The sequence below is a fragment of the Octopus sinensis genome, linkage group LG11 (genome assembly GCF_006345805.1).
Source record: "Octopus sinensis linkage group LG11, ASM634580v1, whole genome shotgun sequence".
In the NCBI taxonomy this organism is placed as follows: domain Eukaryota; kingdom Metazoa; phylum Mollusca; class Cephalopoda; order Octopoda; family Octopodidae; genus Octopus; species Octopus sinensis.
Genome location: NC_043007.1, coordinates 47632010 through 47655618, shown reverse-complemented (window position 1 = coordinate 47655618; position 23609 = coordinate 47632010). Strand labels below are relative to the sequence as shown.

General features: G+C 35.0%; 1 protein-coding gene across 2 annotated transcripts in view; it reads left to right on the top strand.

Moving 5' to 3' along the window:
• The window catches only part of LOC118765416, a 124523-nt gene that overhangs the window by 32813 nt on the left and 68101 nt on the right, over window positions 1-23609 (top strand). The window lies entirely within an intron of this gene.

The window sequence follows — 23609 nt, the reverse complement described above, 5'->3', positions numbered from 1 at the left end:
ACATCAGGACCAGGTTTTCAATCTGAATATATCAAGATACATACATACATACATGTATATATATATATATATATATATATATATATATATATATATATATATATATATATATATACATATACATATATATATACATATATATATACATATATACATATACATATATATATATATATATATATATATATATATATATATATATATATATATATATATATATATATACATACATACATATAAATATAAATATATACAATCATAACATCGGTCAATGCAGCGAAAATTGGCATCTTATCTTTATTATTCTTTTTTATTTTACATATTTTATTTTTATTTTCATTTTTATTTTTGATTTTACTTTACTCTCATTCATTCTTTCCACACCTACCTCATTCTTTACTTGTCTCTCTTTATCCTCTCTCTTCTATCCATTCATTCTCGTTCTATATACCCATGTGGACCATTTACATACTAGCTAACCACTTAATCCATTGCTTCATCATGAACACTTCATTCAAAATACTGCCAAAACACTTCCTGGTTTTACATGGTGTTATACCCAAGGGCCTCTACTTTCATGGAAGTAAGGACTAACCTCCATACCTTCCAGAAAAAGATGACTTGTGAACTTTATTTTCTTGTCTGTATTCTTTTATCTACTTTTACTCTTTATTCTTCTAGTTTATTTCTTATAAACTGTGAATTTCCCTGACTAGAACTTTCATACATACTCACTTTATCTCTGATGAAGGAATACTCAGTGCACAGATATGCTAGCCTATCACTTGGGATATCCAAGAAACAGGTGTAAGACTTTAAATTCACTAAATTATTCTAAGTGACTTGAGATACTCGTCCTGCCTTGGTGCTTGGTGTTTGTTGTCCTTTTCCCACTAATATAATACACACTTGCTAATAATGAAGCCTAATACGGATCCCTAGCTCCAGCCCCAGCTGTGAACCTAGAACCTAACGGATGACCAATTATAGTACTTACTCAGCGTGCCTATTCGTTTAGATCACTAGTGAGCTAAACCCCTCATATTCTCTCTCTCTCTCTCTCTCTCTTCTCTCTCTCTCTCTATATATATATATATATATATATATATATATATATAACAAAGTGGAGTTGTGGGGTACCGCACGAGTGGAATTATATACGAAAGAAGGTTTGAAAATGCAATTTAAAAGATGTTTATTTACTTTACCGGTTTCACTCTTTGGAAAAAGATTGTCAAAAGTAACATGTGGAAGTTTGGTTGCGTTAATTATTGGTTGTTGCAAATTCCTACATTACATATATATATACAGTCTTTGGTAACATGTCCCTGTTACCAAAGACTGTATATATATATGTAATGTAGCAATTTGCAACAACCAATAATTAACGCAACCAAACTTCCACATGTTACTTTTGACAATCTTTTTCCAAAGAGTGAAACCGGTAAAGTAATAAACATCTTTTAAATTGCATTTTCAAATCTTCTTTCGTATATATATATATATATATATATATATATATATATATATATATATATAAGTTCAGCAAAACAATTTAGATCAAATGAATATGGTACTTAATTTAGATGCACCAGAATTTTTTTTATGGTATTACCCATAAAATTATGTGGGGTGATTATAACCAAAAAATAAGCAACAAGAATGGATCCGGTAATTTAGTACAATTGTTTCATACTATAACAATTTATTAAAGCTGCAAATATTGCAGCAAATATAATATGTCAAGTAATCTTCAGCTAATTTCATATAGGTTTTCCAATAATGTAAACTTCTCAAATCAATTAGTAACATCTTAGAGAGTGTAAATATACCAATAAAGTTGTAGATGTGAGTTTGAGGAACTTGAAGCAAGATGCCGTCTTTCTTGATTAATAATTCCCATGAGCTTAATCTTCGTCGTTCGTCATATAACAACTTCTAGCTGAATTTCTTGCATTAATTGCATTCCGAGTTAATGCTTCTCATTGTTCCCTATTCTCCTTTCTTTATTCTCAATTCTTATTTTTTTCTCTCTGCCACTTTCCTCATCATTCTCTGTATCTTCTCTGCCTCTTTCGATTTCAGTCTTTCTTTCGAGCTCTATAGTCATTGTATACCGTAACGCATTGACCTCCGTTTCGATTATAAAATAATTTAAGAAGCACTTGATATTACATAGTTGGTAACACCTATATCTGTGATATACCATTGCATATATTTTACGAAGAAAGTTAGGAACACGGTTATTGATGTACAGATAATTGGGGAGCTCCGTCAATACATGCACACACACACACGTGCACACACACACACACACAGACACACACACACACAAAAGCTAATGGCAGGATCCATATATGCATACCCCACTCTCTCAAACACACATATACACTCCGCAATTGTTGTATCACTGAGTGTGTTTTTATGCATGCCAGTAGCATTCATGTGTGTGTAAGCGTGAGTGCATGCCAGTAGCGTTCGTTTGGACCTCTCTCACCTATTTTTACCTTCTTCTTTCCACCATGTGGCATATTTTACACCACAGGAATCTGTCGTTAGCATTTTAATAAACAATGCAGGCAACGAAAGTCGGTTAGGCCACTGCGTCTCTGAGTGTAAAATATCTGTAACACATTCACAGCACGTAGCTAGTTGCTTCACTTGAACCTTCTGTTCTTCAGCAGGTATTTCGACAATATATCGATTCTTCCATCAGCAGGTCTCATAATTATTCAGTATATTCTCTTTCAAGTACTGTGAAGAGAAACTTCAGTGAGATTTTCGTGTTAACATGCTCATTGGTTTGAATAAAACTATGTTAAAGAGGAAGAGAAACGTAGTTAGCGGAATAATTAGGTTTGAGATAAGTAATTAGTAAAGCAATTAGTAAAACCATATTTATTTAACTGCGCAGTTAGCAAGTCATTCTGTATTCTTCGACCTTTGTTTACCTGTTGCCCAAATAAAGGTACATCATCATCATCATCAACGTCGTCGTCGTCGCAGTCGTCTTCATTGTCATGATCATCATCATCATCGTAGTCATCATCGACGCCACCGTCCTTGTCATCTTCACCATCATTATCACGATCATCACCAGCATAGTAATGTGACGATAGACATTTCCAGATTGGATGATCAGAAATCCCAGAGTTCTGTTCATTCATATCTAATTAAGAAATAATGATCTGATCATCGTCGCCGTCGTCGAGATGTAACAAAGTGGATATCATTATCAACAAAAGATCGGTAGCAGGGTGGTAGTAGTGGTGGAGTTTCCTTCGTTGCACACTGACTGGAAGAAATCAAACTGTATTGCTGTACTTGAAGGAATGGTATCTGTATCAAAAGCGATGCGACTGGGAATTTGAAAGTATGGCTCATAGGCAATAATATTTGTATTGATTGAAGATGGTCGACTGAGCAGGTTTTTTTTCCTTGTGTGCAATGTTTGGCCATCAGTGCTGAAGCGGGGTGATCTGGAGGACGGTGGAGCATAGATAATACTCAGTGCAACGTAGATTCACTTTAGGACCCGTTTGTTCGCACAACTGAATCTCATCTACCATTGTGCTGTGTTAGGAGTCTTGCATTGATGAAAGATCTGATTGAAGACTACCGTCTTAACTTATAATGACGGATCAATCTGATGTGATCAGAAACATCTAGTCTTTTCAGCATGTAAATCATGGCTCTCCGTCGTCATTCTCGTCGAACCAGTCATTGTGACATCGAATGGCTGGTCCGACGTGTTCAAGGTCACTCCTGTAGGCTGTTAATGAAAGACGCCCACTGTTTCTCAATGCCTGTTTTGTCTTGATTCGTTTTGAACCCTTCTGCAGTTCGGGTCTAGGTTAGGTGAAAGTGTCTGCTCTTTGAGATAAGAAACGTCAAACTTTTTCCCCAGGGAGAATAATGTGCAAGAGCGCAGGGAAATTAAACTTCACCACAAAATTGATGGTTTGCGAGACAACTCAATAATTTCCACATGAAGTGTCTCCGTACTTCCCGCGTATTCGTTTGCAGGACAAAGTTCCTCTTTGAGGAGGCTCTGCAAATTTTTGATTATGACACCTTCCTCCCTCCAATGTTTTTGAAACTTTTAAGTTACTATTAGAAGTGTTGAGGGATACCACACTCGAATTGGCACACATGAGAGACATTTCTGCATGTACAGATAATGTCAATGTCAAGATGTCTAGAATTTCGAAAATTGAGGTGGTCAACGCTAAGAAAAAACGGGTGCACTTGTGGATAATATTCGGAGAGGCAAGTCCATGCAGGTTAGCATACGTAGGATAGGTTCAATCGGAGGCATCGAGTAAGTAGTTCTACGCCATCGTATTGTGATGATAGGAGTGAAATAAAGACTGCACGAAAATGAGAAAATGAAAGAAAGAAGATGTAGTGGACCATAGCTATTTTCTTTCCTAACCTCTCCTAACGGAGTGTAAGATCTTGAGCATGGCCTAATGAAACTGATAAATTACATCCCAAATTAGAACACTATAATAAGGGACACTTCACGGCTTGGCTAATGCCAGGAATGTGCATGAGGAATTTAGGAAGTTCCAGTCGCAGAGAATGCTTGGAGAAGAAGATGAGCGGAGCACTGAGGTATTCTGACCCTACTTAAGCGTTAGCTACTCATCTTTTTGTGGGGATAATGGAAATGTTGCCTGTATGTGTATATTAAATCTTTATCCTTTTTTAGGGTGTATTACATTCTTTTTGTTAAGGACAATCGTTTATCATACACAAGCATATATACACATACGAGTGTACACACACACACACACACACATGCACACATATATTTATAAATAATTTGTAACTGATTTGAACTCTGCATTCTGCAAATTATTTCCGTGAAACCATAGTAGTTGAAAACAATACAGATATTTAATGCTCAATTTTATTTCTAATTGTCTGAAATGAGAATGGAAGAGTGTTCAAAACAGAATCGAGGGCTCCAACTACCTAATGGTATCAAAACATTTCTCCCCTATAATATTCCGAAAAAAGCTATCAATCTTCTACAATTCCTTATGAGCAATATCATTGCTCTTTTAATCTATATAAGCTATTATAACACATTCATTAGTTTTCACTTCGAAAATCAAAGTATGAAAGGTTCTAAAGTCTTTCAGCCATGCCTCTTTCCAGATGTTTTTCAACTACTTAATACTCCCACAGATATTTACTGCTGCTTCCTATCGAGGTTCAAGCATAATTTTTTATGGCAATATCAATGATATGTTTTGGGTTCCCATGTTTTTCCGATCATTGGCTATTTATAATAGACTCTTTGTTTTCTCGTCACAAAATTTTCGTTAATGTCTCTCAACCGATAAATATATTCATACACAGAGATGGTGTTGGATGCTTGATATTGCGGTGCTAAAAGCCTGCTCTTTGCTTTCAATTTTTAAATCGCTTTTGCTGAACCAATTCCTGGATTTATCTGACATTTTTTCGAACTATTCCAGGATTTATCTTAGTTATTTTGCGTCTTTCGTTACTAGTTCATGAAATGTTATATATGTTTATCTCAAATCTTTCCTTCTCTAACCACATTCTGCTACCTTTTTTCAATAAAACTTCTATCCAATGCTAGTTACAAAAAGTAAAATACACTTTCCCCGTACGTTAGATATAAACCTAAGCTCATTTCACTCTCAATGTATTGTTCGACTGGCAGTCGTGGTAAAAGAGATTTGCCCAGTAAACAGCACAGTAGGATCAACTCTGGATATACGTAGATGAGAAACAATATTCAGAAATACGTCGGCATCCATAGGTGAATTCTTTTACTTGTTTCAGTTATTTGTCTGTTGCTATGCTGGAGCAACGTCTTAAAGGGTGTCGGTCGAAGAAATCGACCCCAGGACTTATTTGTAAATCTAGTACTTATTCTATTAGTCTCTTTTGCCGAACCACTAATTTACAGTACACCAGCATTGATTATCAAGCAATGACGGGGGTACAAACACAGACGTACACACATAAATATATGCATGCATGCATATATCTGTATATATATATATATATATATATATTATATATATATATATATATATAATATATATATATATATCATCACCATCATCATTTAACGTTCGTTGTCCATGCTGGCATGGGTTGGACGGTTTGACCAGGGCTGGCAAGGCTGCACCAGACTCCAGTCCGATTTGGCATGGTTTCTACAGCTGGATGCACTTCCTAATGCCACACACATATGCACATACACGCACACACAGACACACACACACACACACATACGACATGCTTCTTTCAGTTTCCATCTACCAAATATACTCAAAAGGCTTTGGTCGGCACGAAGCTATAGTAGAAAACACCTGCCCCAGGTGCCACGCAGTGTGACTGAATCTGAAGCCATGTAGTTGGGAAGCAAGCTTCTTACCACACCTGCGTCTATATATATATATATATATTATATATATATATATATATAATATATATATATATATTTCTATATATATGAGGGCTTCCACATAGTTTCTGTCTACCAATTCACTCACAAGACAATGGTCATCCCAAAGCTATAGAAGACACTTGTCCAAGGTGCTGTAAAGTGGGACTGAAACCAAAGTCATGTGGCTGTGACATCAGCTTCTTAACCACACTGCCACGTCTGCCTGCACCTATACAGCTATGCTTGTACCTATGGGAAAATAAATTTACGCATTATGTTTGAAATGTTTATTTTTTCAAAATTAGGACCTGTTGCTGAAATTTTACATATATGTTTCTTTATACCGTATTATAACAGATTCCCTCATTCTTCTTGTTAAAACAGATTAATTTTTATAGCTAATGAAAGACAAAAATCTATCTTGGACGGTAGCTTAGTTTATCACAGATCACATTCCCAGGCCTGGGTACCACCTGTCAGATACTACCTGTTTCTCAACCATTTTTTTTTACCTGTGGTCCCCTTTGATCCCATTGTTACGAAGATGGATCCTCATAGCCATTTGGTGTCTAAAACATTTTTATTATATTTTTATAATCAAATATTATTAAGAATTGTATAAAATATTGTTAAAGTATTTTGTATATCCTAGAAGTATAACCAATTTATTGCACATAAATTTTAACATAATTTTAATATTGTTTGGATCCCCAAGGGTCATATGGACCCTAACCACTGTGTCAGGTGAACTGGATTCCTGATGAATTCAAGTTGCAGATCCAGGAATTGATGTCCCAGTTTCTGACCTTGTTACCATTCAATTTTTAATTGCAGACAAAATCTGTACCAAAACTACCTTCATTATCGGCTAAATGTCAAGATTTTTAATACTAAGAAAAAAAATTGTCTGAGGAAAGTAGAAGAGTCTGTAAAGATTGTCTTTATTTTTATGTATAATCCAGTCAGAAGAAACAGAGCAAGCCAACTTTTACAGAGCCTCGAAGATTGGAGAAAGGAGGAAAAAAATCACCATGAGTTGCTGTAATAGGGAGTAATGCACCTCTAAACATCAAAGTTATTCTCTGTCTGAAAATTCGGTTTGTTAGAGTGTGGACTAAAAGCCAAAAGCCTCCGTTGGCCATGTGAGAGTGGCGGCCAAGTTGGATCGTCAACTGAACAACATAAGGATGAGGAATACTATGTCAATGTCGACGAACACCATCCATGTGTACAGTCAACTACCTGTTCATGAATGCATGAGAGTAGTTCACCGTTATGTGTACCCTTGGTATAATTCTTGCGCCAAAATTTCTTGTAACAAAATTTTTGACAAAGCTGGGATCTTTCAGTAATCAGTTACTGTCCACCTGATGCGTTCCCACATAGTTTCCACACAATCAATTTCACTGACAAGGTACTAGTTGATACGAGGTTATGGCAAATGACATTGGATCCAAGATACCTGTAGTGGGATTGAATGTGAAACGCAAAATTCTTGAACTCTCGGCCATATAAGAATAATAATAATAATAATAATAATAATAATAATAATAATAATAATAATAATAATAATAATAATAAGAAGAAGAAGAAGAAATAAAAACTGCAGAAAAAACAATAGATTTATAGGTTACAAGGAGGTGGGATTCTTAGGTGAGATAATGTTAGCCAAAGCATCTGGGAGAGATAAGAAGAGGTTGTATACACGCATGCATATGTACATAAACTCACGCATGGACACACGTGAATACGTATGTATTACACTGTATTTAGGCAGAAACACAGATCGAACATTTTTTATTAATTATAAATTATAAAAGTTTCAATTTAAGTCTTAAAATATTTTTTTCAAATTTTCTATGGATTCTATGTTAAGGATGAAAAAATTATAGAAAGATGAATTCTATTTTTTCGTCTCTCTCAACTTCCTCACCATCTCAAATATAATTGACTTGAAATGGTAGTGAAACGTCTATAAAGTGTGGTAGTTATTATCTTCCATTTCAAGTGATGTAATTTTTTGAAAAAACAGTTAGATCTTCGATGTTGAATACTACACTTCACTTCAATACGATGAATTATGAAAAGATATGTTTATATGTCACAGCTGGAAGTTTCGAAACACACAAAGCGGTTTACCTTTGGCTAAATGTTTTCTATGTTAAAATTCAATAGTTTTCTGAAAAAAAGATAAAAAATTCCAGTTTAATACATTTTAAGAAAGTATTTTTTTATTGTTAGTTTTGGATACAATCTTTGCTTAATACCCTCGTCATAAGACTTCATTCACTGTGGACACCTCTTCTCCTACTTCCTGCCTTCAAATTTTGATTAACTTCTTTGTCACTTCACAACAGCAGTCTAACTTTCACTGTCGCGACATTATTGTTTTATGATTATAAAGAAATGAAAAAATTAATGGTAAGTAAATTATTTTAAACGTTGGAACTCAAAGGACATAAAGCTATAATGACAGCGTGTAGAGCATTGGTTAAAAAAAGAAAAGGCTGCCAGTGAATTCGAACTCACATCGTAGGTAAACATGACATCTGCGCTAACTGTTATACCAAAACAGCCATTTGAAGTTACTCCATCTATTTTAGAAACTATCATGTATTCGTACAGGTGAGAACTGTAAGACGTTAATTTTATATGGATTTAGAAAGAAATGAAGTAAATTATTTTTAACGGTAAATATATTTCATTTCACATCGCTCGAAGTTTCAAAATTCATATAATGTAAACAGATATTGTTCACATATACGAAGGGGAACACACTGAAGACTTCGCACTCACAATTTCATAACTTTCATTTTTTAATAAATGTTTAAAAGCTATTACATTTTAAAACTTTATTTTATAATTTTTTTATCTGAATTTTGATCTTAAATGTTTAAAGGATATTTTACTATTTTTTGTTTTCTTGTCATGTTTCCCTATTTTATAATTTTCGATCTTTAAGACTGTTATTTAAAATTAAGAAGCCTTGCACACACACATACACACACACACACATACACACACACACTGTATATATACATATACATATGTATATACATATATGCACACACAGATATGTACACACACATACGTACACACACACACACACACACACGCACACGCGCGCGCGCACACACACACACACATATATATATATGTTCGTGTACTGATGCGTATTTGAGTCTTTTTACTATATATCTGTTGTGATGTAGGTACCATTTCTAAATACAATCATATACAGAAATTGTATTTTTGCATTATTTATCACCTTTGTGAGCTTCGAAGCTGAATGTGAATTGTTCGAAGAGGGACACTGAATTCTTCAAAATATCTGTAAATGCTGTTCAAATCAGGAAACAATCGTCAGAGTATTTTTGCACTTGCCGTCTGTATAGCTTCTAATGTCAATGCCATAGTTTCCCTCTTCACTTTGATCAATTTTTGTTCCATGTATTTCATTTCTGAGTTTGCATAAAGCAGAGCAAACTTGGATTTCATCGACGTACCTCTGATTTGAGAATAAGTTTTCTCACTGTAAAATGTGTTATTCTCAAGAACAGGACTGACAGCGTCTAATATAAAGTCTATGGTGAGACTACTGGGGATCGCTTATTTATGTTCTTCAACCCAATATTTATTTGCCGTTATTTCTAAATCTTGTGGAATATTTCTGCAGCGGCTTGATACATCAAAACTAACCAACAACGAATTCGGTTCTGCTGTGTTTGGTAAATGAGATAAGAAGATGACAATGCTATCCCAAATGAAACTCGGTATGTGAGCACACAGTGGTTTCGAAAGGATCTTAGCAAAATTACTTAGGCAATGGGTAAGACCTGCTGGACCATCTATGATAAGTATAAGTTTTAGAGCTTTTGGTTATAATGCTTTATGCATTCACTGACCTTGTTCCTTTATTGCATTTTGTAAGAGCGGTGCTATTGTGATAATGCACGCCAAATATTATCAGGATTTCGCTGAAATACATACAAATACAGAATATTGCATTCAGAAGCAGCTCAGTAATCTGGTTTCAAACCATCATAACTCATTTCCCACCAAGCTTGTTTGAACCTCAAACCTTTAACGCTTATGGTTTACCAAAAATATTTAAGCGAAAGGAGATACAAAGTAAGGCGATGGATAAATAAAATTGTACACTCACACACACACACAAATATATGTATGTGTGTGTATGTATATGTGTGTGTATGTGTGTGCGTGTGTGTGTGTGCGCCCGTGTATGCGTGTATTTGAGTGAAGTTAATCAGGTAAAGATGCTACGGCTCAGATACATAACGTAGTTTGCTCAAACTATTTGCACTTCCTGAATATTTTCGATCTGGTATCCAAAAAAGAAATCATAGTTATGTAGATTTTTGAAGATCAAGTATTTCATCACAGTGCAAAGATCACATCTTTTATCTTCATAAGACTTTGATCTTTCAATAATCTTCCATTTGATGTTGTAATTGGAAATATTTTTTCTAGCAGTGAAAGGAAAAAAAGCTTCCACTTACAACATCAAATATGATTATTGAAACATTAAAGTCTTGCAAAAATAGAAACAAAACTCTTGATATTTGCAGAACAGGGAAACGCCTCATTCTCAAAAATTTACATAAACAAAAACTCTATCTGAATAACAGTTCGAAAGTTTTGTAAAAATCTTTCACATATTGTCTTTACCGTTTTACTCTTTGTGTATACACAACAGACTCTATATAGCGAACATTATACAGAGCAATTACAAGCAGCAGTCTGTAGTGTGCGAGTACTCTCATCTCCTCATAAGTTCAAGATTCACTCCAGAAGTTTTGAGACTTTTTTCAAGAGAGTCATTATTAATTTCGAAGAAGTACAAAACTCTAATCTTCTTGAAATTAAGATCCTCTGACTCAAGCCCCACCCAAAGGTGTCCAGAACCCTTGTCACAGCCTTCTTCATCTCAATGTCTTCAAAACGATTACTCCTGAAGTTGTCCTTTGGTTTGGAGAACAACAAAAAGTCACAGGGAAGAAGATATGGACTGTGGGAGGGTAAAGAACAGTTTTGATGCTCATCCTTGACGAGCAGTTGGTTAGTAGGATGGAACTGTGGACAGGGGCATTGTCTTGGTGCAAATGCCACTGACTCGAGTGGAAGAGCTCTGGTCATTTTTGAGGAAATCTCTTCCTGAACTCCCTCAAAACCTTCACAAAGTACTCTTTGTTGGTCGTCTGGCCCGAGATAACCAAGCAGATATAGATGATGTCCTTGCTGTAGAAAAAAAAAAGGTCATGAGTTTCCCAGTGGACTTGCTTTGCCTTACCTTATTGAGTCTGGAGGAAACAGAATACTTCCACTGGGCACTTTGCTATTTGGTATTTGGATCATAACAGTAGATCCAGCTTTCGTTTCAGGGCAGCAGAGACTCAAATACTCTTAGATTGGTGGTAATGAACTCAACCATCTCCCTACTGTCAGCATCGCGTTTTTCCTTCTGTCCGTCATTTACTAGTCTGGTTACAAACTTTGCAAAAATTTTGTGCATATTCAGATCTTCATGAATAATTCTGTGTACAATTGCCAAACCAACTCCAAATTGTATGCCTACTGTCTTTACAGACATACGACGGTCTTCATCCGGAAAATTGCGAATTTTCTCATTCAGCTCTGTTGTTCTCACGTCCATCTCCCTTCTACAGCTCTCATCGTCTCTCACGTCCTCTCCAACGCCCTCGAGCCACTTGTGTCAGTGATAACTAGATGCATAATACATGCTAGTTAATGCATAAGCAGACTAGTGTATTTCATAAACTTCTGTAGAGGTTTTCCCCACTTTTACAGAAAAACTTTATTGTATAGCGAGCTTCCAAGTTGCCTTCACGTCCCGACAGCACTCTGCAAACTTGTCAGCTGTGACGAGCAGTGTTTAGTTGGATGTATTCAACATGCTGTCTGAGCCGTCTCTTTCGATCTTCTGGTGAAAAACATTTAATATATTGAAGAAACATTTCAACATATTTCATGTATTGAAATGTTTTCATGAACGTCTAGTGACAAGAAAAAGGCTCCATTCATGACAGAGTTTATTACATAGGTAACATGTGTATTTGCATTTCATAATTAATAAGTATCAAGAACACAGATTTACTGAGGCATTCGAACTTTTAGGTCTTTTGTTAAATCTTAATGTAAATGTCATTAGTCCTCCAATATGATAAGCTCTCATTAAATGAACGATCTATAAACTCTCTAACCTGCATACGATATAACGTTTGTCTTTCTCAGATAATATATCCAAAATAAAAATGCATGCAATATAAGTTTTATCCTTCGCTTGTAACATACCCAAAACAACCCTTTAATTATTAGGCGCAGGTAAGTGCATTGATACTCATAACTTAAGTCTGCTGATATAAAGGAAGAAAATAAGGAAAATAACGTCTGTTGTTGATTTGAACTGAAGCATTATGAGCTCACTTCCCCCTTCCATATACATACGGCGCTTACCCTTCCGCATTCCTTCTTTGCTACTTTATGATAATTTGTTTTTTCTCTATCAAAGTTTCTCATTATTTCATAAATCACAAAGCTGGCAAGCCGGCAGAATCGTTAAAGCGTCGGAAAAAGAAAACACGCATTATGAAATTTAATGAAAACTCACTAATGTCAAATTTGCTTTCGTCTTTTTGGGGTCAATAAAGAAACAGTGCTGTACTGTGGGTTGATGGTATTGAATAACCCACCCCTTTAAAAACTTTTGGTCTTTTGACAAAACGAGAATCCATTATTTTATAAGTCATTTAGAGTAGTGGAATGAAAGAATTATTAGCGTGTCGGATGAAGTGCTTTGCAGTGTATACTCTGGCTCCTTTCATTGTAAGTTCAAATACTACGAAGGACAACCTTACCTTTCCTTCTCCTGGGATCAATGGATGAAGTACTAGTCTAGTTCCTGAGTTGATTTAATTCGACTAATGTCTTCCTCCAAATTTCTGCCCGTGTGCCTTCATTAGAAATAGTTTTTCCTTTATCATCTCACTAAACTTAAACAAGTTTTAGCACAATTTTCAGAACATTTCTGACAGGAATGCTTGCGTGCTTGCGTTATTCACTTTGCTGCTAGAATCTTGGTACATATGATATCTGTCGGCACAAATACAATGGACTTTCGTTTATATTTTTTTTACTGCTCAACTTGTAACCTGTATCCTTGTGAGGGTGGGTGAAGGACGATGGTCGGGTGATTAGTGACAGGAGTAGAACAACTAGCGGATGTCATTAAAGTACATTATCAGAACTGATTATGTTTCGGTCCACGGACCAAAATTCAAGATCGATAACTCAATCTTAACACGTCAATGCATTTTACTAATTATTCAAGCCTGCAATAAATGCAGAAAACTGATTTAAAATTGAAAATCAAAAAATCAACAGAGGAACACAAATTTCTTAATATTATTAATAATAAATAGTATAAAAATTAAATACGCGCACACACACACATACACATCCACGCACATAGATACACGTATGTGATTCGATTTACAAAAATGTACGATTGGACTTTGCGTTCTTCCCTGAAAATATAATAAATATCAATAAAAATGCACAATACGAAGATAAAATAAATAATAATAATGTACTAATTCAAATTTTATTTTAAAATAAAATCTTGCAGTTCATATTGATTTTGAAACATAAGGCCATTAAGTTGCTGGACTAAAACGACATAAAAAAAATAGAAAGGAGAGAAAGAAAAAAAATAATTAGAAAAGAAAAATAATTTCGAGGAAAATATTAAAAAGAAAATGACATAAAGATTAAAAAAGAAAGTGAATGAGAATAGAAGGAAAGAAATAAGAGAATGAAGTAAAAGAAATCCATATTCAACCGATATTATCGTGCATTTATGTCAGTTTTATGAAGCTGCAATCTTATAATGAAAATTATTATATCCCAAGTGTCGTCTAGGGGTAACAATGTCAGGCTAATGTTTGGCAGAGAATTCGATTCTTGGCATCGATAATAATTGTTGATTGTCTTCATATTGCATGTATTTTATTCTTGAAACGCAAACCATTTTTAGACGTGAAATCTAAATCTAGTTTACAGGATGTTGTGAGCTGGATGCTCACACTTTTACATACTTACACTCACACACAAGCACAAGAACACGGATACACTCATACAAACATATATATATATATATATATATATATATATATATATATAATATATATATATATATATATATATATATGTACATTCATAGATAAGCGAACGTATAAGCTGACAAGCGACAATTATTATTAATAATAAAAGGCTCGGAATCAAGAGAGAGCAGACTGTTGCAGCTCATGATGTCTCGTCAGCCGTGCATAGCTTTAGACTTAGTTATAAAAAATGTTACAGTAGACAAGCCGATCTTTAAGAGCATTTGCTTCTAATTTATGGAGAAGTATTATTGGAAACAACAAAAACTTTTAGTGTTACTGATAAAAGATGGGCTCCAGAATGTCCTTCGACTTAATGGATATAACAAGTTAAAAACAAAACAATAAAAAAAACAAGAACACAAAACTAACTGTGGGTTTTTTTTTAAAGTGAAAGTAACACGAATAAATCCTGCCTTCCAGAGGAAAGATAACTCCGTAATGGCGTTGTTGGCGGTAGTGGCTGGGAATATAATGTTTACCCTGTAATTACACACATATACATGCATAAACTCTCATTATTACACTCAGATATACTCACACACTTACATACACTCTCATACTTGCACACACGGATACTTACAGATCCAAAAGGCACTGCATACGAACGAACAAAATTTTATACAGAGAAAAAGGCCAATCTGCACACATATATGCATACTAAGGCATACATGCACCGCATAGACACACATACACACACATTTATACATAGACATACATACACAATTATATACACTTATACATTCATACCCAAATACACATACACACACGCGCGCATATATATATATATATATACATATATATATTCATACATACACGCACACATACGTACATACATAAATACATGCATAGATACATATGTACATACATTCATACATACATACATACATGCATGCATACATGCATATATATAATATATATATATATATATACATACATACATGCATACATACATATCTAAATTAACAGCACTTTAGAAGCGATTTTTTTTCTAAATGTATTTCTATCCAGAATATTCAATTAACTGGCCGCAGATATCGCCAAAAAATGCCTCAGCCGTACAAATGTGGCTAATGAAGGCGTCTATTTGGACCATCCAAGTTTGCCTTCACCGAAACAAATAGAAAGAAATGAAGAAAAAGGAATGCCTAAATCAGTATCTTTGGTTGGAATTGATTAATCACTTCTCTTAGAGATAACTCCTACCCGAAACTTGTTTTGGTAAAACATAATCGTGAGCACTATTTCTATCTACATGTATACGTTTGTGTTTGATTATATATATATGGTGCATGGTTGCGTGCGTACGTGAGCGTGTGTACACACACACACACACACACGCGCACGCACATACATATATATATATAAACGTATATGTTTATGTATATTTGGATGTATATATTGGGTTGTCCGGAAAGTTCTTGCCGATTTTTAAAGGAAAGAAAAAGGTCAATAAATACTTGCTATTACATTTTTAATCAACCAAATATGAAGCATTTTGTTGCACAATGCGTTTCTATCTTTTCTTTAACTTGAAAATACTCTCTTCCCAGAATTGGGGTGGTTTCATGTTAAAGAATTCATCAAGGTATCTTTTTACGTCATCTAAGGAACTGAAATTTTTACTATTAAGACTATTCTGCAGAGACCTGAATAAGTGGAAATCCGAAGGAGCAAATCTTTTGAATATGGAGGATGGGGTAATACATCCCAGCCGAGCTACAGCAATTTTTGTTTTTCCAAAGAAACGTGCGGTCTTGCATTATCATGTTGGAAAACAACACCCTTCCTGTTGGCCAATTCTGGACGTTTCTCTTGAATTGCTGCTTTTAACTCGTCCAGTTGTAAGCAGTATTTCTCAGAATTAATTGCCTGGTTATTTGGGAGAAGCCCATAATACAGAATTCCTTTCCAATTCCACCAGACACACCCCGCTTTTGGGGTGGCTAAGGGTAGCTCATGTCACTTACTCCAGGAGCGCTTTCTCTGAACATTTCGGTAGATAATCCATTTCTCATCACCTGTCAAAATTTATTTTAAAAAAGGCACGTTTTCATTCCGTTTATAAAGCGAATCACATATGGAAATGTGATTCAAAAGGTTCTTCTCATTCAACTCATGTGGTACCCAAACATTATAGCGATTTGTGTATCCAAGCTTTACCAGGTGCTCATGAACGATGGATTTTGATAGATTGAAGTTTTCTGCTAATTCTCGGGTGGTGCAATGTGGGTTATTCTCAATTAATGACTTTTCGGTAAAAAAAAATAAAGAAAATATTCAAAAAATATCGTTAATATTTTTATTGGGCGACGAAATTCAGCTGTTATTTCTAGCACCTGCAGAAGACAGAAGACAGAAGACAGAAGTGATGGATGAATAACACGTGTGCGTGTGTGTGTGTCTGCTGTTTACTTAGACGCAGCAACTGAATTTAGCTCAAATGCTGGGATTTCATTGGTTAAAATTCGAAGAATTAAACTACGTAAAAGTTACAAAATACAATTTTCTCAAAAGAAATTAATGTTTTCTTTTGACACATTCTACCAGTATACGAAGATTCAAATTATTTAGTTAAGTAGAAATTCTGTCCATCTTTTAGAAACGATCCAGTGCTTTTATAACGGTTCCTGCATGTGAGGTCCCAGGGAGACCAGAAACCATGTCCTACTTTCGTTTTCACCCCAGAGGACTATCATTATCTTTTTCTAAATGATATTTCATGGCATTGTATGGGTTTCTAGCATTTTATTACGACTCAGCTTTGTGTGGCTCAGTTGTATGAAGTGTTTTGCCGTTTGATTTTTGTGATGCCATATGAACCATATTTTTGTTTATTTATGTAGATGTGGATGAGGCTATTCAGTGTTGGTCTTGTGTTAAGAAAATTTCTACGTTCATTAGTATCAATTACTAGGAACAGGGTTTAGGAGAGTCATAAGTAATGAAAGAAGAGGGAATAAAGGAAGGGAAGGTGACACAGATATACAGATAGATAGAGGAGTGGAATAAGATAACATCAATAATCTATAAATAGACTCAGAGGAAGTTCACCGGAAAAGTAAAGAGATAATAAAATAGGAGAGAGAGAGAGAGAGAAAGTGAGAGAGTGTGTGTATGTGTGAGAGAGAGGGAGAGGAGTAAAAATTACTATATGCTATTGATGTTGCTTGCTCTTTGATAGTCGAGCTGGTTAGCAAGGTCAACATAGAGTCAAAATATGTAACAGAAGCAGCGGGAGCTATTGATGTTTACTACTTTCAATCTATGGAAGTAAAATGGTCGTAGATTTTGTAGTAGAAGCGAGCCAAGAAGAAAAAACTGGCAAGCTTTTTTCACTTGATGGCTTTATTCGTGAGGGAGATAAAATAAATACATGCATCATTGCACCATCGGTGTGTAATAGGTTTATTTTGCAATGGTAAAGATGCTGTTGGTGTTTAAGAATTTTACAGCAAACCATGAAAAGAAATCGCTAACTCGCTTTATTTCAATCACTATGTGAATTTGCTATCACTAAGAAATAAATATATACACTACTGCTTGTAAACACAGTATTGGATGGAGTTTTGAAGTAGTATAAATTCTTTTAGTGATATTTATGAGTTTGCTTTATTAAAGTATCAGCTGCGCTTTACGGCTATAAGAATGCTATTAATAATAATATTAGTAGTAGTAGTAGTAGTGGTAGTAGTAATAATAATGATGATGATGATGATGATAATAATAATAATAATAATATAATAATAATAATAATAATAATAATAATAATACTAATGATAATAATAATTGAATCTTCAAGACTTCTTAGGCAGCTGGAAAAAAGCAGCCTTATTGGACACAGCGCACATCTTAAGGAAAGTATTTATATAAAATAGGTAAAGAAACTATAAGTATGATCTTCATCAATTCACTAATTTTGTGCCAGTGCATGACTTTTCGACCCCAGGCTAGCTCACCCGTGAGGGACGCAGTTTCAAATTAACCAAAGGACAAGCGATTTGGTGTACTCTTTTAATTTTCTTTTTGGTTTCATAAAACATTTTCGTGCTACATTAATATTATTATTATTGAGCCCTGTGTGGCTAATAAAGAAACAATTATTATTATCTCTACCATTATTATAACCGCCATTATTATCCCCCGCGCCACCATTATTGCCGTTACAATAACCACCACTATGCCATTACAGCAGCCATAGCCATCGGTGATCACAACTACCACTGTCACTGTTTCTATCCTTGCAGCAACCCTTTGTAGCCATTGTAACAGTGTAGCCGTTATCAACATTATTATTGTTGTTGCTTCATGAGCTGCTACTGATGTGGCTGCTGCCGGAGATCGGCAAAGTTATGTTGCTGTTGCTGCTGCTGTTGTTGTTGTTATTATTATTATTATTATTATCATTATTATCATTATTATTATTATTATTATTATTATTATTATTTATTATTATTATTATTATAAGTGAATGTGAGAGCAGTGGGGTAGAATATACGAAGCCCAGTATACCCATCACGACTACCCGTCTGATAAGGGTACACCAGGCACATGCATCAGAACCATATGTGCGCGACACGGTGATCTCATATCAGGATTAACAGCGCATGACCTTACAGGTTGGGCCCAGTTAGAATTTTCTTCTGGTCGAATAGCCCATCCCACTTAAAAGGTCCCTGAATAAGGTTTAATTAAGGATGTTGAAAGAACCACCCATGTTTCCAGAGGTGAATTATTCAAATCCCAAAGAATCCCTCTCAACACATGGCTATGATGCTCCCCCACTACTTCTGCTCGTGATCAGAGATGCACATATCGTCAGCCACTAAGGGACATGCTCAACTGGTTAAGGTCAAACAACTGACAAGCAAATCTGTGGTATTGAGCAGAATATTTGCTGTAGCCCATCTTTTATACCAAGACAAAACAATGTACATGATAACACTTCCAATCAGTTAAGATCAGAAGCCATGAGAGCCACTGCCTGGTACTGCATCAGGGCATTTTTATTATTATTATTATTATTATTATTATTATATTATTATTATTATTATTATTATTATTCTATGTTTGACTTTTGCTTTATATTTGTACAAGTTGGCTCCAAGTCTCACCCAAAGACCTCAAGAGACAACAGGTTGGAAGTTCATGTTGTTGTTACGCCTAGTGTGCCATATATTTGTTTTTTTTTTGGGTGTTGTACAAGTGAATGTCTATAAAAAAATAAAAAACCGAAAATTATATTTGTTTTAAACCTTGAAATTACATAGAAAGTATTTTGCGTAGGATATGAGCAGTTCCCATGAGCACTATCTTTTGAATTTCTGCCATTTTGGGGTTTCCTGGTATTTGAGTTAGGTAGCAATCAGCCCCTTTTGCTATCATTCCCAGGGCACCTATGACAACAAGTATTGTTTTAGTCTTCAGCTTCCACATTTTGCTGATTTCTATTTCAAGATCTTTATATTTGCTCAGTTTTTGGTAGGTCTTGACAGATACGTTTATATCGATTGGGACAGTTATATCAATGTGGAGGCATGTTCTTTGTCTGAAGTCTTTCAATATGATGTTTGGCCTATTTGCATCTATCTTTCTGTCAGTTTGAATGGTGAAGTTCCAGAGGAGTGAGATGTGGTCATTTTCAAGCACTGGAGGTGGTTTGTGTTCCCACCAGTTTTTTTCATGGGGCAAATTCAGGTTTTTGCAAATTACCCAGTGAATATATTGTGCAGCTCTATCATGCCTGTTGAGATACTCTGTAGGCGCTAGAAGACTGCACTTGGAGACAACATGATCAATGGTTTCATTTTGTTGTTGACATACACGACATGTTGGGCTACTGCCGTTCTTTAATATGTTGGCCTGGTAGTTTCTTGTTGGTAGGCATTGATCTTGAGCTGCTATGATAAACCCTTCTGTTTCAGATTTTAAGCCAGAGGCCATTAGCCATTGATGGGCCAGGGCTTTGTCAACATCTGCATTATTCGCTCTCTTTGGGTATTTGCCATAGAGAGATTTTTCTTGCCATTTATTATTCAGAATATCTAAGGCTGCAATTTTAGCACGGGTTTTCATGCGCTTAGCTTTTTCTGTGCTTGTTTCTTGTATGTCTAATTCCGATATTTGTTGTATTCAGAATTCACTTAGATATTCCTTTGCCCGTTTTGTTACTGAGTATGATGCTTTCTTGTTTTCATGTTTTGAGACAAGTTTTAACATCCAGTCCTCAGAGTTTTTCAGGTAGGTGTCTAGGCCAATTGTAGCAATCTTCATTGTTATTGCCAGTTGTAAAAGTCCACGGCCTCCCTCTTTTCTTGGCAGATAAAGTCGTTCTGTATCTGCCTTAGGGTGGTGCATTCTATGCATTGTCAACAGTTTTCGTATTTTTCTGTCAAGATTACACATTTCAGTAATTGACCAGTTAACGATATTGAAACTGTAAGTCACGACTTGTATGCCTTATTCCGTCCCCTTCAATTACCCCTAGGTACTTGTAGCTCTCCGCTGGGTCTAATTCTTTTATGACATTCTGCTGGTCAAGGTTAATGTTAGATGTTTCTGTTATTTTTCCTTTGATAAAGGTAGCTTTTGCACATTTATCGAGGCCAAATTGCATTCTGATGTCATCACTGAATTGTTTAACAATCGCTAGTAAGCCCTTGAGTTGTTGGTCATTTTTTGCAAAGAGCTTTAAATCATCCATGTAAATGAGATGATTTATATTTTTATCAAACATTTTATATCCGTACTTCGCGTCATTGAGCAATTTTGAGAGAGGTATCAAGGCTAAACAAAAGAAGAGTGGTGATAGTGAGTCACCCTGGAAAATGCCACTTAAAATTTTTACATCACCAGCATTTAAAGATTCATTGTCACTGTTCAAGGTTAGTGTGGTTCTCCATGATCTCATACTTACAGACAAGAAGTTTCGCAGAGTAGGCGCTATTTTATACATTTCCAGGCATTTCTTTATCCAGCTATATGGTAGGCTATCAAAAGCCTTTTTATAGTCTATTGAGGCTATTGATAAGTTTTTGTGTAGTTTGTGACAATCTTCTAAGATCATCTTATTGATGAGTAGTTGATCTTTACAACCATAGGATCCACGTTTACATCCATTCTGTTCATTAGGGAATATGCTGCTGTCTATTAAAAAACTATAGGTATATTCCGTCAGGACAGATGTTAGCGTTTTATACATAGTTGTTAAGCAGGTCATGGGTCTATAGTTTTTTGGTTCATTTGTTTCTTCACTTTTTGGAACCAGGAATGTTAACCCATTAACTAGCCAAGGAGGCATCCTACTAGGGTGTTGCAAAACATCATTGAAAAGTTCTGTTAGCAGTTCATGGCTCTCTGGGAAGGCACTCAACCAGAAGTTAGGAATTGTATCCTTTCCTGGAGACTTCCATTTGCTTGACCTCCTGAGAGCAGATCTTATATCTTCTACCATGACACCCTCCCACTTTTGCTCTTCTAAGGAGTCCAGTTCTGTAGATATTCTATCAATCCAGGGGGCCTTTTCGTTGTGTCTTTATTCTTCTGCCCAAATTTTATTCCAAAGTCCCTGCACTTCTTTTGATGGTACAGACTTTACAGTAACTGTTGTTTTTCCTATCTTCCTGTAAATATTTTTGGGGTTATTTTTGAACATGTTGTTGTCCTTGAAGAATCTAACACGCTTTTCATACCTCGCTATGCGGGCAGCTTTAGCAGATACCTTTTGCTTGATGGTTTCTATGGTGGTATCAATATCAAGTATAGTTTTCATATTATTATTATTATATTTTTTCATTAATTTTTGGGTTTTTGTAGGTTTGGTAGTCTTGTCAACCTTAAGGTTTTTCAAATATTCAATGTCAGATCTAAATAGTTTAATTTGTTGTTGGATACGCTCTTGCCAAGAAGGCTTTTTGTGGGAATGTTGTCGTTTTCTAATCTTTTCACCACATAGGATCGTTGAGATTTTCGCGGATGCATAGTATAGGTGGTTGAGATCTGTGATATCAACATCATTAGCTGAAATTATATCCTTATTATTATTATTATTATTATTATTATTATTATTATTATTATTATTATTATTATTATTAGTATAAATGCGTTTATTTAGACATTTCATGGCTTCAAAATATGGGGCTGTTTAGCCCTATATTGGATCTTATAAAGCAGTAGGCCGATGAGCACAGACTTCAACCGTGATCATTCCGTGCCCTTTAGATTCGGAAGATGGTAGGATGTAATTTGCTCTCTTCTTTCCGACATCTGTCGGCGTTACGATCTGATGTTCCTCTTCTCCTAACAGATTTATTCAATCAAGATGTGAAACTGAAAATGAAAGGATAATTCTAAAAGTCACTGTTGTTAAAGTGATTATAATTTTCGGACTATTAACCTCACCTGTAGGTATATTTAATCTTATAAACTTACGTCACTGTCATGACATTGTCAGTAATACGATGACACAATTTTATTCTCTCTCTTTTTCACTTTCTCCCAAAATTCCTATTAACCTTTAAACAAAAATAATTTCCGTCTTTATCTCTCCATCGGAATTTCAAATTGGTGAAGAAGGAGACGAAGAAGACAATGATGATAATGATGATAATGATGATAATGATGATGATAACAACAACAACAACAATAATAATATTAATAATAATGGTTTCAAATTTTAGCGCTAGACCAGCAATTTCTGCGGAGGAGTAAGTCGATGATATCGACCCCAGAGCTCGACAGGCCCTTATCTGATGATAATAATAATAATAATGATAATAATAATAATAATAATAATGATAATAATAATAATAATAATAATAATAATAATAATAATAATAATAATAATAATAATTGAGAAACATCTTGACACCTGAAAATGTTGCAGAACATAAAAGCGACAATTGTTCCTGTGGTAGTTGGTGCATTTGGCACAACACGCAAATCGTTACCTAACAGTTTGAAGGATACCGAAA